Source organism: Mustela lutreola, chromosome 13 (genome assembly GCF_030435805.1).
Source record: "Mustela lutreola isolate mMusLut2 chromosome 13, mMusLut2.pri, whole genome shotgun sequence".
Lineage (NCBI taxonomy): Eukaryota > Metazoa > Chordata > Mammalia > Carnivora > Mustelidae > Mustela > Mustela lutreola.
Genome location: NC_081302.1, coordinates 24,762,519 through 24,770,577, shown reverse-complemented (window position 1 = coordinate 24,770,577; position 8,059 = coordinate 24,762,519). Strand labels below are relative to the sequence as shown.

The following is an 8,059-nucleotide window of genomic DNA, read 5'->3' as shown; positions in this document are numbered from 1 at the left end:
AACCCAAAAGACTCCACTCCAAAACTGCTAGAACTTATACAGGAATTCAGTAAAGTGTCAGGATATAAAATCAATGCACAGAAATCAGTTGCATTTCTCTACACCAACAGCAAGACAGAAGAAAGAGAAATTAAGGAGTCAATCCCATTTACAATTGCACCCAAAACCATAATATACCTAGGAATAAACCTAACCAAAGAGGCACAAAATCTATACTCAGAAAACTATAAAGTACTCATGAAAGAAATTGAGGAAGACACAAAGAAATGGAAAAATGTTCCATGCTCCAGGATTGGAAGAATAAATATTGTGAAAATGTCTATGCTACCTAAAGCAATCTACACATTTAATGCAATTCCTATCAAAGTACCATCCATCTTTTTCAAAGAAATGGAACAACTAATTCTAAAATTTATATGGAACCAGAGAAGACCTCGAATAGCCAAAGGGATATTGAAAAAGAAAGCCAACATTGGTGGCATCACAATTCCGGACTTCAAGCTCTATTACAAAGCTGTCATCATCAAGACAGCATGGTACTGGCACAAAAAAAGACACATAGATCAATGGAACAGAATAGAGAGCCCAGAAATAGACCCTCAACTCTACAGTCAACTAATCTTTGACAAAACAGGAAAGAATATCCAATGGAAAAAAGACAGCCTCTTTAATAAATGGTGCTGGGAAAACTGGACAGCCAATGCAGAAAAATGAAATTGGACCATTTCCTTACACCACACACAAAAATAGACTCAAAATGGATGAAAGACCTCAATGTGCGAAAGGAATCCATCAAAATCCTTGAGGAGAACATAGGCAGCAACCTCTTCGACCTCAGCCGCAGCAACATCTTCCTAGGAACAACGCCAAAGGCAAGGGAAGCAAGGGAAAAAATGAACTATTGGGATTTCATCAAGATTAAAAGCTTTTGCACAGCAACGGAAACAGTTAATAAAATCAAAAGACAACTGACAGAATGGGAGAAGATATTTGCAAACGACATATCAGATAAAGGACTAGTGTCCAGAATCTATAAAGAACTTAGCAAACTCAACACCCAAAGAACAAAGAATCCAATCAAGAAATGGGCAGAGGACATGAACAGACATTTCTGCAAAGAAGACATCCAGATGGCCAACAGACACATGAAAAAGTGCTCCATATCCCTCGGCATCAGGGAAATACAAATCAAAACCACAATGAGATACTACCTCACACCAGTCAGAATGGCTAAAATCAACAAGTCAGGAAATGACAGATGCTGGCGAGGATGCGGAGAAAGGGGAACCCTCCTACAGTGTTGGTGGGAATGCAAGCTGGTGCAACCACTCTGGAAAACAGCATGGAGGTTCCTCAAAATGTTGAAAATAGATCTGCCCTATGACCCAGCAATTGCACTATTGGGTATTTACCCTAAAGATACAAACATAGTGATCCAAAGGGGCACGTGCACCCGAATGTTTATAGCAGCAATGTCCACAATAGCCAAACTATGGAAAGAACCTAGATGTCCATCAACAGATGAATGGATCAAGAATTGTGGTATATATACACAATGGAATACTATGCAGCCATCAAAAGAAATGAAATCTTGCCATTTGCGACAACATGGATGGAACTAGAGCGTATCATGCTTAGCGAAATAAGTCAAGCAGAGAAAGACAACTATCATATGATCTCCCTGATATGAGGAAGTGGTGATGCAACATGGGGGCTTAAGTGGGTAGGAGAAGAATCAATGAAACAAGATGGAATTGGGAGGGAGACAAACCATAAGTGACTCTTAATCTCACAAAACAAACTGAGGGTTGCTGGGGGGAGGGGGTTTGGGAGAAGGGGGTGGGATTATGGACATTGGGGAGGGTATGTGCTTTGGTGAGTGCTGTGAAGTGTGTAAACCTGGTGATTCACAGACCTGTACCCCTGGGGTAAAAATATATGTTTATAAAAAATAAAAAATTTAAAAAAAAATTAACCAACATATAGTACATTGTCAGTTTCGGAAGTAGATTTGAGTTACTAATATCTTTCATGTGTGCCTTATCAGTTTTTTCTTACCAATCTATCTAAAGTTAGTCAAATTTCTTGATGTTTTATAAATATCAATTTTGTTTTTTTTTTCAGTATCTCCCTTTTCTATGATATTATGCTCTGCTCTGATCTTTGTTGTTCTCTTTCTTCTTTCTATGACTTTATTCTCTTGTATTTTTTGTAACTTCCTGAATTTGATCCTTAGCTCATTACCTTTCAGATTTTTTTCTTGCGAAACATAAATTTGCCCTAAGCACTGCTTTTAGTACACCTACCATCCAATTTGTTATGTACTATTTTATTTATTTTCAAGTCATCCTCTTCTTTTGGCTTCCTGTCCCAAATTGCTTCCTTGCTAGGATTCTTCTAAGGATGAAAATTCCCGAAGTATCAGAAAGTATATACCAAAATCTTCTCCATTCTTGTGTGTTGTTGATGTTAGTATTTTATATAAAACATAATTTTATTGTATATGAAACAAAGAGGCTAGGTAAAAAATAAATAATAAAATAAATATGTATATTATAGTTGTATATATGTATATAATAATATGTTTTATCTATAATATATAGACATGATAATATATACTCTATATAATATGTAGGCATTAATTATATGTGTGTGTATGTGCATATATATATATGTGTGTGTGTATATATATGTGTATTTATATGTGTAGATATATGTGTGTGTGTATATATAATGTGTATTAAATTGAAGCTTTTGTCTCCAACCAGAATTTTGTACTATAGTTGTTATACTTTTTATTCTTAATTGTTTAATTTTGCCTTAAATTGTCATCTTACCTGTAAGCTACCTCAGGGCAAGAATTATTACCTGTAAGCTACCTCAGGGCAGGAATTATTTTATACATTTCAATTGTATCCTTCAAATCACCTAGCACAATGTAAGACCCAAGAGAAGTTTTTGATTGATCTGTTTCCATTTTCTAAGAACATTAAAAAATAGGTTTAGAAAATGCTTATACAAAAAAATGTTATTTATAGATGAAACATTCAAGTTGTTGATCAGAGTGTGTTCTACTTTAGTTTTGTTTTGTTTTCTATTTGACTGCAGTAAAATATGCACTCTAAGGAATATATGGTATAGATGTTTTTTAAGTGTTGTTCATTAAGGTCTCTTTAAACTTCTAATTTTTGAACAAAAATTGAATAACAGGAATATGTCTGTCAGACAATATTTTTAAGGAGATTTTCTCAGCACTGAGCATCATGTTGTACTTCAGGCTTTGGAAGATTGATGTGTTTCCATTCCAGATATGTCAGGAGTCAAAGTAATGTTTTATTTTACTTTTATATCCAAGGTGTCATTTCTACAAATCTTAAACATGTTCTGGAAAGTTTCAGGCGTTCTGAACAGCTATTTAATGAACTGTGAACAAATCTTTGCAGTAAATTGTTTTTATATATAGTAGAATCACTTTCTATATAAGCACCTTAAAGTTCAGTTACCAAACATTACTAGAAATGAAACTTGCATTATGTAGGCCAATTTTTAACATGTTGCCCTCATTAAAAAAAACACTCAAGTGAAGGTCTTTTTGTTTTGTTTTCATTTTTGTTTTTAATCTGCTTGCAAAAATAGCAACATCAGGCCTAGTATGGTTTGGTAAAATTAATATTAGTCTCGGCCAATACTGTGGTAGGTTATATTATTGTTTACACATATTTGTTCTTCTTCTCAGAAGATTATTTTTTCTTCTCCACATGGCTTTCCCATGCAACTTTTGTACCTCAATTTATTGAAGGATTGTGTATGTATGTTCTCTTGAATTAGGATCACCTATATGATTTACCTTTGCCAATTAAATGTAAACAGAAATGGCATGTAGCATTTCTTAGTATAGCTTTAAGAGGGACATGTGGCTGGCAATGTCCTTTTCCTCCTCCACAGAAAGTAACAATATTGTGGATAAAAGCTCCTTTTTCAGCCTGAGTTCTAAATTGAAGATAATATGGATTAAAACAACAAGTAAATATGTAAACATCAATCAACATTTGATATGCGTAGAAAAGCCTTCATTGTTGTGTTCCGACTACAGTTTTGAGGTTGTTAGTTACTACTGCAAGATACAGCCTATGCCTATGCTGACTGTTATCTTTAAAACTTTCATTCTGGTCTTATAAATTTTTATTAAATTGATCTTGAGTTGTTTTAATTCCTGAAGTACCATAGTCATTCAAATGGAGTATATGAATACACTTTTAAGTGAAATTCTATTTCATTTATTCACCCATTTACCTATTCATTCAAAAATATTTACAACAGTTCTATTTTGTGAATGACACTGTACTTGTACTGGTAACACATCAATGGGTAAGAAAGGCAATGTCTTCATCTAGCTTATAACCATGGAGAATATAGATTTTAGGCCCTAGCCTCACAATTAATTACAAATATTATGAACACAGTAATTACTATGCATTCTAAAAGAATATGTTTTGAGGACTTATTTTAGACTCAAAGAGTGGGAACAATTTTCTTAAGAAAGCCATATTAACTTATTTTAACAGTTAAAAAAAAGTGAAAATGGGGGTGCCTTCAGTGTCCAACTCCTGATTTCAGCTCAGGTCATGATCTCAGGATTGTGAGATCAAGCCTGATATCGGGCTCCATGCTTAGCGAGGTGTACTCTCTCCCCCTCTATCCCTCCCCTCCCTCAAATAGATAAATAAATCTTTTTTTAAAAATTGAAAATGGCAAAGTGAGGACTTCTATAAAATATCTTCATAAAAATAACGAGAACACTAACAAAAAATTGTGAGAATTCAGTTTTTTATAAATCTGGAAATTAGCCAAAGTCTTGCAAATATCTAGGGAGAATTTCTTTAAGAAAAATAGCTGAAACTTAGTAAGAACAGTGAGCTTGTGACATTTTTTTTGCCTCACTTCCATCTATTTCCAGCTCTATAGAGTTCTCTAAAATCATCCACCTGCAATCATAATGAAAAGTAGAAGGCTGCAGAGTTGGGAGAAGGTAGAATACTGTTGAAGCTCCTATTTGAGCCCAATTCCTAGAGATTCCACACTATTTGATTTGTCTATTTGTACCAAGAAATTGCAGATTGTTAGGCTGTGTAACACTGACTTGACTCAGAGCTCCTGGAGGAGAAAACAGTTAGAGATAATCAGTTAGTATCACCACTCTCTGAAGGGGTGGGTAATAATGGAGTGGGACAAACCAAAAATTTTAGAAGAACAGCTGGGGAATGAGATGCCATAGGTATCTTTAAAAAACTCCCTCGGACTCTAGACTTTATGCATGTGTAGGACTGTGCAGATGCTCAGTGAAATCTGAAAAAGGGCCTGAGATCTCAATTTCAGTAAACCTTGAGACTTTGCACCAGCAGAAAGTGTAGATTAAAGCAGAGTTTTAAACCAGCTGGCTGAGTGCTGAAGGTATGCCATAATGTGCACGTAGAGCCCTTTGGCAAAAACTAGAGACTTACTGGTTCCAGGAACTTGAAAAAAATTCTGTCTAAACATTAGTTAATGACTAAGCTACACATCACGGACTCAGTGGTCACATACGAAGAGCAATACAGACTTTACAGAGGTAGCTCAGAAAACTAAACAAGCAACTTAAAATATAGCAAATGGCTACCTTAGCACATTTTTAAAAAGAAAAGTAAACTAAACTCAAAAGGAAAGACATAATGAAAGACTTGAGCAGAAATAAATGAGATAAAGAGTAGTAAAACAATAGAGAAAATTAAAAAGAACAAAGGTTGAATCTTAAAAAGATAAAAATGACAAGCCCATAGCTAGACTGGCCAAGAAAATTAAAAAAACTCAAATTACTAAAATTAGGAAAGAGAGAACATATTACCTGCCTTACAGAGATAAAAACAGTAAAAAAGGGATATAATAAACAGTTGTTATGACAACAAATTAGATAATCTCACTGAAAGGGGCAAAGTCCTGGAAAGAGTCAATCTACTGGAAATGATTTACAGAGTAACAGAAAAATTCAATAAATTATAAGAAGTAGTAAGTTAGTAATTATAAAATATCCCACAAATCAAATCCCAGAACTAAATGATTTCATTTGTGAATTCTACTGAGTAAAGAAAAAATAACATCAATCTTTCCTGACCTCTTCTCTCAAAAAAAGAAAAGAAGGAAAGATTTCTTAACTCATTTTATGGCAGCCAGTATTACCCTGATGCCAGTATTAGACCAAGGTACTACAAGAAAAGAAAATTATGGGCCAGTACAACTTATGAATATAAATAAAAAGATACTCAATAATTTACCAGCAAACTAAACCCACCAAAACATAAAGAAGAATAAATCTCATAACCTCAGGAATGTAAGTTCTTCAAAATACAAAAACAAATGTATTATATCATAAAATAAAAGACAAAAGCTACTATGTCATTTCAATAGATGCAGAAAAAAATCTTTCAGAAAATAAAACACTCTTCCATGATAAAAATATTCAAGAAACTAGGGAAATCAGAGACCTTCCTCAACCTGATAACAGGCACCTAAAAAAATCCATAGTTAACATTGTACTTAAATAAGAAAGACTGAAGGATTTCACCTGCAAAGATCAGGGAAAAAATAAAATATCTGTTCAGGCCATTTCTTTCTTCCTTTTTTTCTTTTTAAGCATTTTATTTATTTATTTATTAACTTATTTATTGAGCATGTGCAAGCAGGGACAAGGGCAGAGGGAGAAAAAAAATCTCAAGCCAACTCTGCTCTGAGCGCAGAGCCCAAGGTAAGGCTGGATCTCATGGACTCTGAGACCATGACCTGAGCTGAAATCAAGAGTTGACGCTTAACCTACTGACCCAGTCATGCACCCCTGTTCAGGCCATTTCTATTAAACATTGTACCAAGAGTCTAGTGAAAGAAATTAAGAAAAAGAAATAAAAGATAACAGAGAATAGAAAATATTTATAAATCATTCTGCACTCGTGCTTCATGCCAAACAATGCTCAGGAGTTCTTGAACTTGTACATGTGGTGGAAATACTCTGCCAACAACCACATCATCCAGGCAATGGACCATGCATCCAGCCAGATGAACATGATGGAGGTTGACAAGGTGACAGGCAGGATGAACAGCAAGTTTAAAACCAATGCTATTTGTGGGGCCCTTCACAGGATGACTCCATCCCCCAACTGGCCAAGGCTCGTGGTGCCATTTCGAAGAATTTCTGACTGCAGAGGACCACAGATCTAGATATTTGTCAAAAATAAATAGCAACCCCCCCACCCCCAAAAGGAAATATTTGTAAATTATATATCTGATAAGGGTCTAATATCAAGAATATATAAAAACACTTGTATAACTCAACCATATAAAGACAAACAACACAATTCAAAAATGGGCAAAGATTTTGAACATACATTGCTCCAAAGATGACATACAAATGGAGACTAAGCACATGAAAAGATGCTGAAAATCACCAGTCACTATAAAATACAAATTAAAACCTTAATGAGTGAGTACATCATAACCATAGCATGAATATGGTAAGACAGACAATAACAAGCATTAATGAAATTTTGAAGAAATTGGAATCATCATACAATGCTACTGGGAATATAAAATTGTGGGGCTACTTTATAAATAAGTTTTGCTGTTCCTCAAAACATTAAACATAGTGTTACCATACGATCCAGCACTTCTACTCTCTACGTATATGCCCAAGAGAAGCAAAAACACACCAAAATTTGTACAAGAGTGTTAATAGCATTCACAATACATAAAAAGGGAAAACATCTCAATCTATCAACTGATGAAGAGAAAAGCAAAATGTTCTAAATCTGTGAGACAGACATTATTCATCCATTAAAAGGAATCATGTTTTGCTTCCTTGCAATCACATGCAACCGCACAGGTGATCTTGAAAAACAATGTTATGTGATTGAAGCCAGATACAAAAAGTCACATGTTGTGTGACTCTTTTCACAGAATAGCAAATTGATATAGACAGAAAACATAGCAATGATCTCCAGGAGCTGGAGGAAAGTAAAGATTTTTAATATAACTA

At 34.5% G+C, this 8,059-nt stretch overlaps 1 pseudogene; it reads left to right on the top strand.

Moving 5' to 3' along the window:
- Nucleotides 1-6,984: 6,984 nt before the first annotated feature.
- LOC131813907 (small ribosomal subunit protein eS21-like) lies at nucleotides 6,985-7,223 on the top strand (annotated as a pseudogene).
- Nucleotides 7,224-8,059: the final 836 nt, after the last annotated feature.